The 13,030-nt window shown below is 40.8% G+C and overlaps 1 protein-coding gene across 14 annotated transcripts in view; it reads left to right on the plus strand.

Moving 5' to 3' along the window:
- The first annotated feature begins 11,790 nt into the window (after window positions 1-11,790).
- The window catches only part of LOC106564754 (trafficking kinesin-binding protein 1), a 43,644-nt gene continuing 42,404 nt past the window's right edge, over window positions 11,791-13,030 (plus strand). For 8 of the 14 annotated variants that reach the window (XR_006757957.2, XR_006757958.2, XM_045691226.2 and 5 more), the window contains exon 1: window positions 11,791-11,914. The gene's annotated coding sequence lies outside the window, so the exon portion shown is untranslated. The remainder of the gene's footprint in view (window positions 11,915-13,030) is intronic. The other 6 variants (XM_045691230.2, XM_014131079.3, XM_045691241.2 and 3 more) reach the window with 2 other exon arrangements.

Genomic DNA, 13,030 nt, shown 5'->3' on the forward strand with positions numbered 1-13,030 from the left:
TGGCCAGAACAAAACAAAGGTGTGTTTACTTGAGTCTATCGACCCATTAAAATGAAACCTCTGTGCAGTAATATGAATATTAATTTTGTTTCACAAAGGTATTTTTGGTCAACTACATTACTAAAACATTGTTGTTGTTTTTTTTTTTCGAATTTCCAACTATGGATAAAATGTTGGTGGTTCGCATGCCCTGCTCACACACACAGGGTATTAGTCTACCTGTGTGAGAAAGTAGCCTACAGAATGGCCACACCTTAGGCTACGTCATGAAACTTGCCAAGACAGAAGGTGAGTCACATGGGTAGACTAGCTTTTATGTCGCGAAGTGGTGGCATAAATTCGTATCACATTTTTATAGAGAAGACAGCCCACAGTGGTGGAAAAAAGTACCCAATTGTCATAATAGAAAAATACTCAAGTAAAAGTGAGTCACCCAGTAAAAGACTACTTGAGTAAAAGTCTAAAAGTATTTGGTTTTAAATATACTTAAGTATCAAAAGTAAAATTATTAATAATGTCAAATTCCTTAAATTAAGCAAACCAGACGCCACCATTTTCTTGTTTTTTATTTATTTACGGATAGCCGGGGCACATTCCAACACTCAGACATCATTTACAAACAAGGCACATGTGTGTAGTGAGTCCTTCAGATCAGAGGCAGTAGGGATGACTAGGGATGTTCCCTTGATAAGTGCATGAATTTGACAATTTCCCTGTTGTGCTAAGTATTCAAAAATGTTACGAGTACTTTTGGGTGTCAGGGAAAATGTATGGAGTAAAAAGTACATTATTTTCTTTAAGAATGTAATGAAGTTAAAGTAAAAGTTGTCAGAAATATAAATAGTAAAGTAAAGTACAGATAGCCCAAAAATCTACTTAAGTAGTACTTTAAAGTATTTTTTCTTAAGTACTTTACACTACTGCACACAAATACACTCATACAAACCACAAACGTCTGTGACTTTCAACTTGGAGACAGCCCACACAAATACACTCATACAAACCACAAACGTCTGTGACTTTCACCATGGATTTAATGTAACCTGGCACTTTTGCTTTGTTTTTGTTGTCTGCTTTTTCTGTGAGGAAAATCACACAAACACCATCCAAGACCGTGACGATGGGGTGTTGTTGCCCCTAGACACCCATCTAAGGTCATGTTAGAGGGAGAAGGAGAAAGTGCAAGACATTCGTCTTTTCGAAAAAACCTTTCTCAGTGGGCACAGAGAGAGTTTTAGTAACTTGTGGATGGAAATTCAAAGTGACACCCTGCATGGTGTTAGGAGTCTAGAAAGGATAGAGAATGAGGTTACGTGAGGAAAGTGACAGAGAGAAAGTGAGCATGTGGAAAGTGTTTCTCTCTCGCATGCTGTATGACAGACTGAAATAGGTCAGTCCATATCCTGCCTCAGGGTGTATTGTTGTCAGGCTAGCAGCTAGCTGTCCATTGTGACAGCCATATTCTATCCCCCTAGACTGGATGAGACAGGGGCCAGGGCCGGTGGCACGGCATATTGGGTCTGTGCTGCTGATTATATAGGCCATGCGTCTGGGTGTAAAAGCATGTGTGTGGTTGACAGACTAATGTCTGAAAGCCTTAGGGCTAATTGACACTTCTCATCATAAACTTGTGTACTTTGTGATTGTGTTGCCTAGTCTACTCTTAGTAAATTGTCATTTTGAGTGAACCTATTAGAACCTAACATGCAAACCTATTAGGAAGAATGTATCAATAACTTATTGGTCAGGGAAGCTGCAATTTCTCCCAAAGTTGAGATATGGTTTGACTGGTCCATTCGTGAATCAACACTTAGACTTTGGCTCAAGAGATCACATGATTGTTCATATCACAATAACTCACTTTACATTTCTTCTGAAGTGGTGTAACATGATTACAATTGTGTATTACAATAAAAAAAATGTTTTAAATCAATTCTATATCATTAACTCTGCTAAGCTTTCTTTAGAGATTAATGGATATTGTGCATAAGTGGCCATAGGATTTTCAATGAGATGAATGGTCCTATTGTTTAAACACTGCATGCCTTGTCCTTGAACATTAGCCTGGAGGAATTATAGTGTGGGGTTCATGTGGGTTTCTGACTCATTGACTCGGTCTTGCCACCTATTTAGGGGCCTTCAAAGACGGGTATTGACTCTTTGTTAAGGTGGGACCATTGAGGTAGAGTTTCAAAAGATTTTCTCCAGAATCAAAAACAGAACATCCATCCATTCTTGTATGGGCATGCATAACACACCCTATTCCTCTGTCCTTTCTATCAATCTATCTATCTATCTCTCTCTCTCTCTCTCTCTCTCTTTCTTGCGTGCACACACACACACACACACACACACACACACACACACACACACACACACACACACACACACACACACACACACACACACACACACACACACACACACACACACACACACACACACACACACACACACACACCACAATGCCTCCTTCTACGCGATATCACAGATGTATTCATTGGCTTGTAGTAAGGCTTGTAGCTGCTCTGAACTTTCTACATAGGGGTCATCTGAACATTCTGATGACTGCATTTGGGTGCCAGTGACCAATCAGCCCTCTCCGACCTCAAAGCAAATGGACCAATGAATCTCAGTGTATATGACTGAGTCAGTCTTTCACTCCAAGGTCATGGCTGGCTGATATGATGTCCTGCCTCACAATACTCCACTGTCTCTGCTTTTACACCCGACAGGAAATGGCCCCATTGTCCTTGGGAGAGGATGAGGCCGCCTGTCCGGGACCGGACCAGCCCCATCGGCTCACTGGCTGGATTGATGGAGAGTGTTGTAAATTATTAATGGCTGTTTCCCCAATGTGAGACACTGTAGTCTTGTGTTTAATGTGGAAGAATGGACAGTGGGAAGCTATATACGATCTCACACCACAAGACAGAATTAGACTACTCTGCTACATTAAAACGTGTTCGAGTGATTATAGTGTAGAGAGGTTCAAGTACCAATGCTTTTTTGATGGATTAATATGGATAATAATATTGTCTATAAAGTGGATTGTTTAGCATGCAACAGCTATGACAGAGTATTTGTGATAATATCTATAATGTCCTTTGTAACTCAGTTGGTAGTGTCACGCCCTGACCTGAGAGAGCCTTTTTATGTCTCTATTTAGGTTTGGTCAGGGTGTGATTTGGGTGGGCATTCTATGTCCTTTTTTCTATGTTTTTGTATTTCTTTGTTTTGGCCTGGTATGGCTCTCAATCAGGGACAGCTGTACATCGTTGTCGCTGATTGGGAGCCATACTTAGGTAGCCTGTTTTTCCGTTGGGGTTTGTGGGTAGTTATTTTCCTATTTAGTTCTTGATAACCTGACAGAACTGGTGCTAGTAGTTTTTGTTTATTTTGTGAAGTGTTCATTTTTTCTATTAAAAGTCAAGATGAATACATTCTCCGCTGCACCTTGGTCCCATCCTTTCAACGGTGGTTACAGGTAGAGCATGGTGCTTGTAATGCCAGGGTAGTGGGTTCGATCCCAGTGCCAACCATACGTAAAATGAATGCACGCATGACTGTCACTTTGGATAAAAGCATCTGCTAAATGGCATATTACATACTGTATTTAAACAGTTCAAGTCGGAAGTTTACATACACTTAGGTTGGAGTCAAAAGCTAGGAAAATTCCAGAGAATGATGTCATGGCTTTAGAAGCTTCTGATAGGCTAATTGACATCAATTAGAGGTGTAACAGTGGATGTATTTCAAGGCCTACCTTCAAACTCAATGCCTCTTTGCTTGATATCATGGGAAAATCAAAAGAAATCAGCCAAGACCTCAGGAAAAAAAATTGCAGACCTCCACAAGTCTGGTTCATCATTTACATTTACGTCATTTAGCAGACGCTCTTATCCAGAGCGACTTTCATCCTTGGGAGAAATTTCCAAACGCCTGAAGGTACCATGTTCATCTGTACAAACAATAGTACGCAAGTATATACACCATGGGACCGCGCAGCCGTCATATCGCTCAGGAAGGAGACGCGTTCTGTCTCCTAGAGATGAACGTACTTTGGTGCAAAAAGTGCAAATCAATCCCAGAACAACATCAAAGGACCTTGTGAAGATTCTGGAGGAAACAGGTACAAAGGTATATATATCACAGTAAAACGAGTCCTATATCGACATAAACTGAAAGGCCGCTCAGCAAGGAAGAAGTCAGTGCTCCAAAACCGCCATAAAAAAGGCAGACTACGGTTTGCAACTGCACATGGGGACAAAGATTGTAATTTTTGGAGAAATGTCCACTGGTCTGATGAAACAAAAATAGAATTGTTTGGCCATAATGACCATTGTTATGTTTGGAGGAAAAAGGGGGAGGCTTGCAAGCCAAAGAACCCCATCCCAACCGTGAAGCACGGGGGTGGCAGCGTCATGTTGTGGGGGTTTAACAATTTAATGGCAATGCTACCAAATACTAATTGAGTGTATGTAAACTTCTGACCCACTGGAAATGTGATGAAAGAAATAAAAGCTGAAATAAATCCTTCTCTCTACTATTATTCTGACATTTCACATTCTTAAAATAAAGTGGTGATTCTAACTGACCTAAGACAGGGAATGTTTACTAGGATTAAATGTGAGGAATTGTGAAAAACTGAGTTTAAATGTATTTGGCTAAGGTGTATGTAAACTTCCGACTTCAACTGTATATATATATATATATATATATATACACTGAGTGTACAAAACATTAAGGACACCTGCTCTTTCCATGACATAGACTATCCAGGTGAAAGCTATGATCACTTGTTAAATCCACTTCAATCAGTGTTGATGAAGGCGAGGAGACAGGTTAAAGAAGGATTTTTAAGCCTTGAGACAATATAGATATGGATTATGTATGTGTGCCATTCAGAGGGTAAATGGGCAAGACAAAACATCTAAGTGCCTTTGAACGGGGTATGGTAGTAGGTGCCAAGTGCACTGGTTTGTGTCAAGAACTGCAATGCTGCTGGGTTTTTCACTGTAACTAATGGTAACTAACAGTTTCCCGTGTAATAATCCACCACCCAAAGGACATCCAGTCCAACTTGAAACAAATCTGGGAAGCATTGGAGTCAACATGGGCCAGCATCCCTGTGGAACGCTTTTGACGCCTTGTGCCCTGACGAATTGAGGCTGTTCTGAGGGCAAAAGGGGGTGTGCAACTCAATAATAGGAAAGTGTTCTCAATGTTTTGTACACACAGTGTGTATATGTATATATTATTACATTCAAAATAAACTATAGGTATTTCAAAACTGATAATCAAATTTTTTCATCCATCAATTTATATTTAACCGGTTTTTCATGTACAAATATTTAATTTAACACATTATTTTGAAAGTCAATGCATTGCTTTGTGCTATTACTGTACATTTCTGTACATGACTTTAGCCACTAGAGGTAGACAGTAGCCTACGCATCAAAACACACAACACTACACATTCAAATACTGCTTTACCCCATATATCAGCACCACCATGTGTGTGTGTGTGTCACTGGATGCTGCTGAAGGGAGGACGACTCATAATAATGGCTGGAATGGAGTCGATGGAATGGTATCAAACACAACAAACACGTGGTTTCCATGTGGTTCATACCAATCCATTGACTCCATTCCAGCCATTATTATAAGGCGTCCTCCCCTCAGCAGCCTCCAATGGTGTGTGTGTGTAGGTGTTGTTCAGGGTCAGATGGATGCATTCCCAAAGTGGTTTGGTGGTTCTCTCTGAGGGTTAAAATAGCCAGCATTTGCTTCTCCAACCCAGTGTAGGCATCTTAAGGAGTGTGGGAGAATCTAGATATAGAGTAGGAGAGAGATGAAGCCCATCTTTAGAATGGCAGAGACATCAAGCCCATGAGAGTTCCTGCTGTTTTGGGAGGAGTGGTACAATTTCACAGCAAATTGGTCTTTTACAATTTTCTCACCATATACAGTACTGTGCAGAAGTTTTAGGCAGGTGTGAAAAAATGCTGTAAAGTAAGAATGCTTTCAAGAATAGACATATTAATAGATTATATTTATCAATTAACAAAATGCAAAATGAGTGAACAGAAGACAAATCTACATCAAATCAATATTTGCTGTAACCACCCTTTGCCTTCAAAACAGCATCCATTCTTCTAGGTACACTTGCACACAGTTTCTGAAGGAACTCAGCAGGTAGGTTGGCCCAAACATCTTGGAAAACTAACCACAGTTCTTCTGTGGATTTAGGCAGCGTCAGGTACTTCTCTCTCTTCATGTAATCCCAGACAGACTTGATGATGTTGAGATCAGGGCTCTGTGGGGCCATACCATCACTTCCAGGACTCCTTGTTCTTCTTTACACTGAAGATAGTTCTTAATGATTTTCGCTGTGTGTTTGGGGTCGTTGTCATACTGCAGAATACATTTGCGGCCAATCAGATGCCTCCCTGATGGTATTTCATGATGGATAAGTTGCCTGTACTTTTCAGCATTGAGGAGGCCATTCATTCTGACCAAACCCCCAACTCCATTTGCAGAAATGCAGCCCCAAACTTGCAAGGAACCTCCACCATGCTTCACTGTTGCCTGCAGACACTCATTTGTGTACTGCTCTCCAGCCCTTCGGCGAACAAACTGCCTTCTGCTACAGCCAAATATTTAACATTTTTACTCATCAGTCCAGAACACCTGCTGCCATTTTTCTGCACCCCAGTTCCTGTGTTTTTGTGCATAGTTGAGTTTCTTTGTCACGTCCTGACCAGTATTTAGGTATTACTTGTATTATATTTGGTCAGGGCGTGGCAGAGGTATGTTTGTTTTGTATGGTGGTTTTTTTTTGTGTGTGGTTTAGAGGGGTGTGTTATTTATGTGTTCCTGGGTCTTGGGTGTATGTTTCTGAATTAATATGTTCTAGGTTAGTTTTTCTATGTGTAGGTTTGGGCACTGGACTCTCAATTGGAGGCAGGTGTTTCTAGTTGCCTCTGATTGGGAGTCCTATAAGTAGGTGTGTGTTTGGTTTGTCATTTGTGGGTAGTTACATTTTGCACTGCTAAGTATTGTTGCGTTAGCCTGTGAAACTGGCGGTCTTGTTTTCTGTGTATGCTTCATTATATCTAATTAAAAGATGAGCATCCACATTCCTGCTGCGTATTGGTCCTCCCTTCAACATGGCAATACATGTGACATTCTTGGCCTTGTGTCCACGTCGAGGTATGGCTTTTTAGCCGCAAGTCTTCCATGAAGGCCACTTCTGACCAGACTTCTCCGGACAGTAGATGGGTGTACCAGGGTCCCACTGTTCTCTGCCAATTCTGAGCTGATGGCACTGCTGGACATCTTCTGATTGTGAAGAGAAGTAAGCATGATGTTTCTTTCATCTGCTGCAGTAAGTCTCCTTGGCCGACCACTGCGTCTACAGTCCTCAACGTTGGCCGTTTCTTTGTGCTTCTTCAAAAGAGCTTGGATAGCACATCTGGAAACTCCTGTCTGCCTTGACATTTCTGTCTGGGAGAGACCTTGCTGATGCAGAATACAATGCCTTGCAAAATATTCACCCTCTTGACGTTTTTCCTATTTTGTTGCATTACAAACCGTAATTTAAATAGATTTTTATTTGGATTTCATGTCATGGACATACACAAAATAGTCCAAATTGGTGAAGTGAAATGAAAAAAAGAAAACGTAAAAGTGTTGCGTGCATATGTATTCACCCCCTTTGTTATGAAGCCCCTAAATAAGGTCTATTGCAACCAATTCCCTTCAGAAGTCCCATATTTAGTTAGATTGCACACAGGTGGACTTTATTTAAGTGTCACATGATCTGTCATATGATCTCAGTATATACAGTTGAAGATAGAAATTTACATACACTTAGGTTGGAGTCATTAAAACACGTTTTTCAACCACTCCACAAATTTCTTGTTAACAAACTATAGTTTTGGCAAGTCGGTTAGGACATCTACTTTGTGCATGACACAAGTAATTTTTCCAACAATTGTTTACAGACAGATTATTTCACTTATAATTTGCTGTATCACAATGCCAGTGGGTCAGACGTTTACATACAATAAGTTGACTGTGCCTTCAAACAGCTTGGAAAATTCCAGAAAATGATGTCATGGCTTCAGAAGCTTCTGATAGGCTAATTGACATCATTTGAGTCAATTGGAGGAGTACCTGTGGATGTATTTCAAGGCCTACCTTTAAACTCAGTGCCTCTTTGCTTGACATCATGGGAAAATCTAAAGAAATCAGCCAAGACCTCAAACGCCTGAAGGTACTACGTTCATCTGTACAAACAATAGTACGCAAGTATAAAAACCATGGGACCACACAGCTGTCATACCGCTCAGGAAGGAGATGCGTTCTCTCTCCTAGAGATGAACGTACTTTGGTGCGAAAAGGGCAAATCAATCCCAGAACAACAGCAAAGGACCTTGTGAAGATGCTGGAGGAAAAAGGTACAAAAGTATCTATATCCACAGTAAATCGAGTCCTATGTCGACATAACCTGAAAGGCCGCTCAGCAAGGAAGAAGCCAGTGTTCCAAAACCGCCATAAAAAAAGCCAGACTACGGTTTGCAACTGCACATGGGGACAAAAATCGTACATTTTGGAGAAATGTCCTCTGGTCTGATTAAACAAAAATATAATTGTTTGGCCATAATGACCATTGTTATGTTTGGATGAAAAAGGGGGAGGCTTGCAAGCCAAAGAACACCATCCCAACCGTGAAGCACAGGGGTGGCAGCGTCATGTTGTGGGGGTGCTTTGTTGCAGGAGGGACTGGTGCACTTCACAAAATAGATGGCATCACGAGGAAGGAAATTATGTGGATATATTGAAACAACATCTTAAAATCAAGTGGTGAATTTTTGATAAAATTAAATGTCACGAATTGTGAAAAACTGAGTTTAAATGTATTTGGCTAAGGTGTATGTAAACTTCCGACTTCAACTGTATACACCTGTTCTGAAAGGCCCCAGAGTCTGAAACACCACTAAGCAAGGGGCACCACAAGCAAGCGGCACCATGAAGACCAAGGAGCTCTCCAAACAGGTCAGGGACAAAGTTGTGGAGAAGTACAGATAAGGGTTGGGTTATAAAAAAATATCAGAAACTTTGAACATCCCACGGAGCACCATTAAATCCATTATTAAAAAATTGAAAGAATATGGCACCACAACAATCCTGCCAAGGGAGGGCCTCCCACCAAAACTCACAGACCAGGCAAGGAAGGCATTAATCAGAGAGGCAACAAAGAGACCAAAGATAACCCTGAAGGAGCTGCAAAGCTCCACAGCGGAGATGGGAGTATCTGTCCATAGGAGCACTTTAAGCCATACACTCCACAGAACTGGGCTTTACCCAAGAGAGGCCATTGCTTAAAGAAAAAAATAAGCAAACACGTTTGGTGTTCGCCAAAAGGCATATGGGAGACTCCCCAAACATATGGATGGAGGTACTCTGGTCAGATGAGACTAAAATTGAGCTTTTTGGCCATCAAGGAAAAAGCTATGTCTGGCACAAACCCAACACCTCACATCACCCTGAGAACACCACCCCCACAGTGAAGCATGGTGCTGGCAGCATCATGTGGGGATATTTTTCATCGGCAGGGACTGGGAAGCTGGTCAGAATTGAAGGAAATATGGATGGCGCTAAATACAGGGAAATTCTTGAGGGAAACCTGTTTCAGTCTTCCAGAGATTTGAGACTGGGACGGAGGTTCACCTTCTAGCAGGACAATGACCCTAAGCATACTGCTAAAGCAACACTCAAGTGGTTTAAGGGGAAATGTTTAAATGTCTTGGAATGGTCTAGTCAAAGCCCAGACCTCAATCCAATTGAGAATCTGTGGTATGACTTAAAGATTGCTGTACACTAGCAGGAGCTGGAGCAGTTTTGCCTTGAAGAATGTGTAAAAATCCCAGTGGCTAGATGTGCCAAGCTTATAGAGACATATCACAAGAGACTTACAGCTGTAATTGCTGCAAAAGGTGGCTCTACAAAGTATTGACTTTGGGGGGGTGAATAGTTATGCACGCTCAAGTTTTCAGTTTTTTTGTCTTATTTCTTGTTTGTTTCACAAGAAAAAATATTTTGCATCTTCAAAGTGGTAGGCATGCTGTGTAAATCAAATGATAAAACCCCCCAAATAGTCTATTTCAATTCCAGGTTGTAAGGCAACAAAATAGGAAAAATGCCAAGGGGTTGAATACGACCTTGTGTCTTGTTGCTGTGCTCAGTCTTGCCATGGTGTATGACTTTTGACAGTAAACTGTCTTCAGCAACCTCACCTTGTAAGCTGATCCTCACCCAGTTTTATTCCTCCTACACCCATGTTTCCATTTATGATTGTGTTTCAACCTACATATTGAATTGATGATCATTAGCACCTGTGTGGTATAATCATACACCTGACTATATGCCTACACAATCCATGACTTTGTGCAAGTGTACTTACAAGAATTGATGCTGTTTTGAAGGCAAACAGTGGTCACACCAAATATGGATTTGATTTAGATTTTTCGACTGTTCACTCACTTTGCATTTAGTTAATTTAATCTTTATTTAACTAGGCAAGTCAGTTAAGAACAAATTCTTATTTACAATGATGAGTGGGTTAAGTGCCTTGTTCAGGGGCAGAACGACAGATTTTTACCTTGTCAGCTCAGGGATTCAAACTTGCAACCTTTCGGTTACTGGCCCAACTTTCTAACCACTAGGCTACCCTATAATCTATAAATATGCCTATTTTTTTTAAATTCTTACTTTACAGCATTTTTTCACACCTGGGTAAAACTTTTGCACAGTACGGTGTATCTGTACCCATTTGCACCCTTGAATATTATTACATCCATCCAATTTTATCTTTCAAAAAATAAGTATGAATATAACCATAAATAATATCTAAGAAAGTCAATAAACAGCCTCAAAATGTAATATAAGAAGTAGGCCAAGCTTATTAATAATTTCCATGCTTGTAATCTGCTGCCTTGAGGTTGACAGTGGCGGTTCTAGACCATTTCAACTGGGGGGGCCAAGCTGGGGCCAGTTGTACTGTTAGAGGGGCCAGTTACATTAGACGTTATTGTTGTCATATAATTTTCTTCACTGCATTGCAGGCATTAGCAGGCAAAAGACCATGTTCATAATCATTAGTGTTCCGCATTGCTACTGTCTAATAACGGATGTAAAAAATGTAAAAATTATTTCATACTCCACATTTAGGGGGCCACAAGGGGGTCCAAAATTGTTGTCGCACTGCCCCCCCCCCCACACACACACACACCCAGAACCGCCCCTGGAGGTTGACTGCCTCCTTTAACCTACTAGATGAATGCCTGATATGTCAGATATAGTATCATCACAATGATCCATGGAGCAGCAGGACATGACTAAAATACTTTTCATGTGACCGCTGCTTTGGACTGCCTCTAATTTGCACATGGCTGGGATGCAAAATGCAGGGCAGTTACTTTTATGATGTACCCAGGGAACTTCCCCTGGAATTTTTTAGGTGGTGTGACACTGTCCTCAGCTGTGTTGCAATGTTTTGTCTGTTGAAATCAAACAACAAGGTCTGTGTACATATTATATTTCCATGTCATACACATTCTGAACATATTGACATTTGTAATACATACAATTTCACTAAATATTTTTCATATTTGCGCATGAATGCGAAATTGTTGAGGTGTTCATCATGTCTGTTACTGTTCCTGAGGGCCACTGGTTCAAAGTATTCTAGCTAAGCAAGGAGGTTGCCCTTGAAACTACATGTTCCATAATGCTTCGCTTCCAAGATGACCAAATACAGACGCTTTTGACAGCCCGAAGTCCGGAGGAAAAGTTCCTGTCAAGTTTGCCGACAACGACCTTGAAGAACTTGGACAAAAGCAAATGCGTAAGTCTCTATAAACTTGTCATCGTATGTCACAGTATTATCTGTTGATAGTTGCATTTTGGTAATTATCTTCTAAACAAAGCAAAGGGTGACCAACTTGATGAAGCGAAGTTTCCATAGGCTCGCTCACATAGGGTGGGATCAAATGGTAGGATCCCTGCCCTTTTGTTGTCGGTGGAAATGTAAAACGCCTGTGCGCTTTGAAAATGTCCTCAAAAGAAACACTTATCGCAAAGAAGTAGGACACATTAACTCATTGTACACGACTGTCACCCCTTTTCAGTTGCAGCATAGTGAATTAATTATCAGCAGAAAAGATGAAGAGAGATGTAACGTTAACTAGTCAACTGGAAAATTGGCTGAGGCAGGTCGGATCGTAAATGTTGACAAATGAATCGCACCCATCCGGTTACCGACATTTCAAGTCGATAATTAACATTTCCTTTTGACCCCAAACATGTCAATATTTAGTTTACATGCCATTGAGTCATAGTGGACGACCAATCACAACGGGATATAGGCAGAGGGCAGGTAAATATTGAATAGGATAGTCTACAAACAGGACTTGCCATGTTTCTGTTTGCAACATTGTTTCTGTTTGCGACACCATTTTTGCAACGTTTTGCAATATCACCTCACTCTTTGAACGTCATAATCAGTGTAGCCTAGGCTGTCTTGACTGCATCCTGTTATATTAGCTCGGAGACACAGCAGGAGGTGGCGCTATCACCACCATTTTTCATGACTAAATAGAAATGTCCTTTTATGGCAGCCCTTATTACTTAGAACATGCCTTTTCTAAGTTGTGATACTTTTCCATAAATAGCCTAACAGTTCATGACCAGCCAAATGGTTTAGAGTCTATGCCAAATAAGTCTATGCCAAATAAGTCTATGCCTCTGTAATCACAGATCTATGATGTATTCATGCCTTTCATATTCAGTGCAGTCCTTTATTGCCCATTGTCGGATGTTAGCCTACCATATGCCATCAGCATGTAGCCGACGTGTCCTAGTTTTCCAGATAGTTTAATTGTCAAACTACAATGGACACTTGTTTCTAAAACCTATAATCCAGATTTAGAGAGCATTTTGGTGCTAAACAACATGAGCTAAG

Source organism: Salmo salar, chromosome 12 (assembly GCF_965601325.2).
Source record: "Salmo salar chromosome 12, fSalSal1, whole genome shotgun sequence".
NCBI lineage: Eukaryota > Metazoa > Chordata > Actinopteri > Salmoniformes > Salmonidae > Salmo > Salmo salar.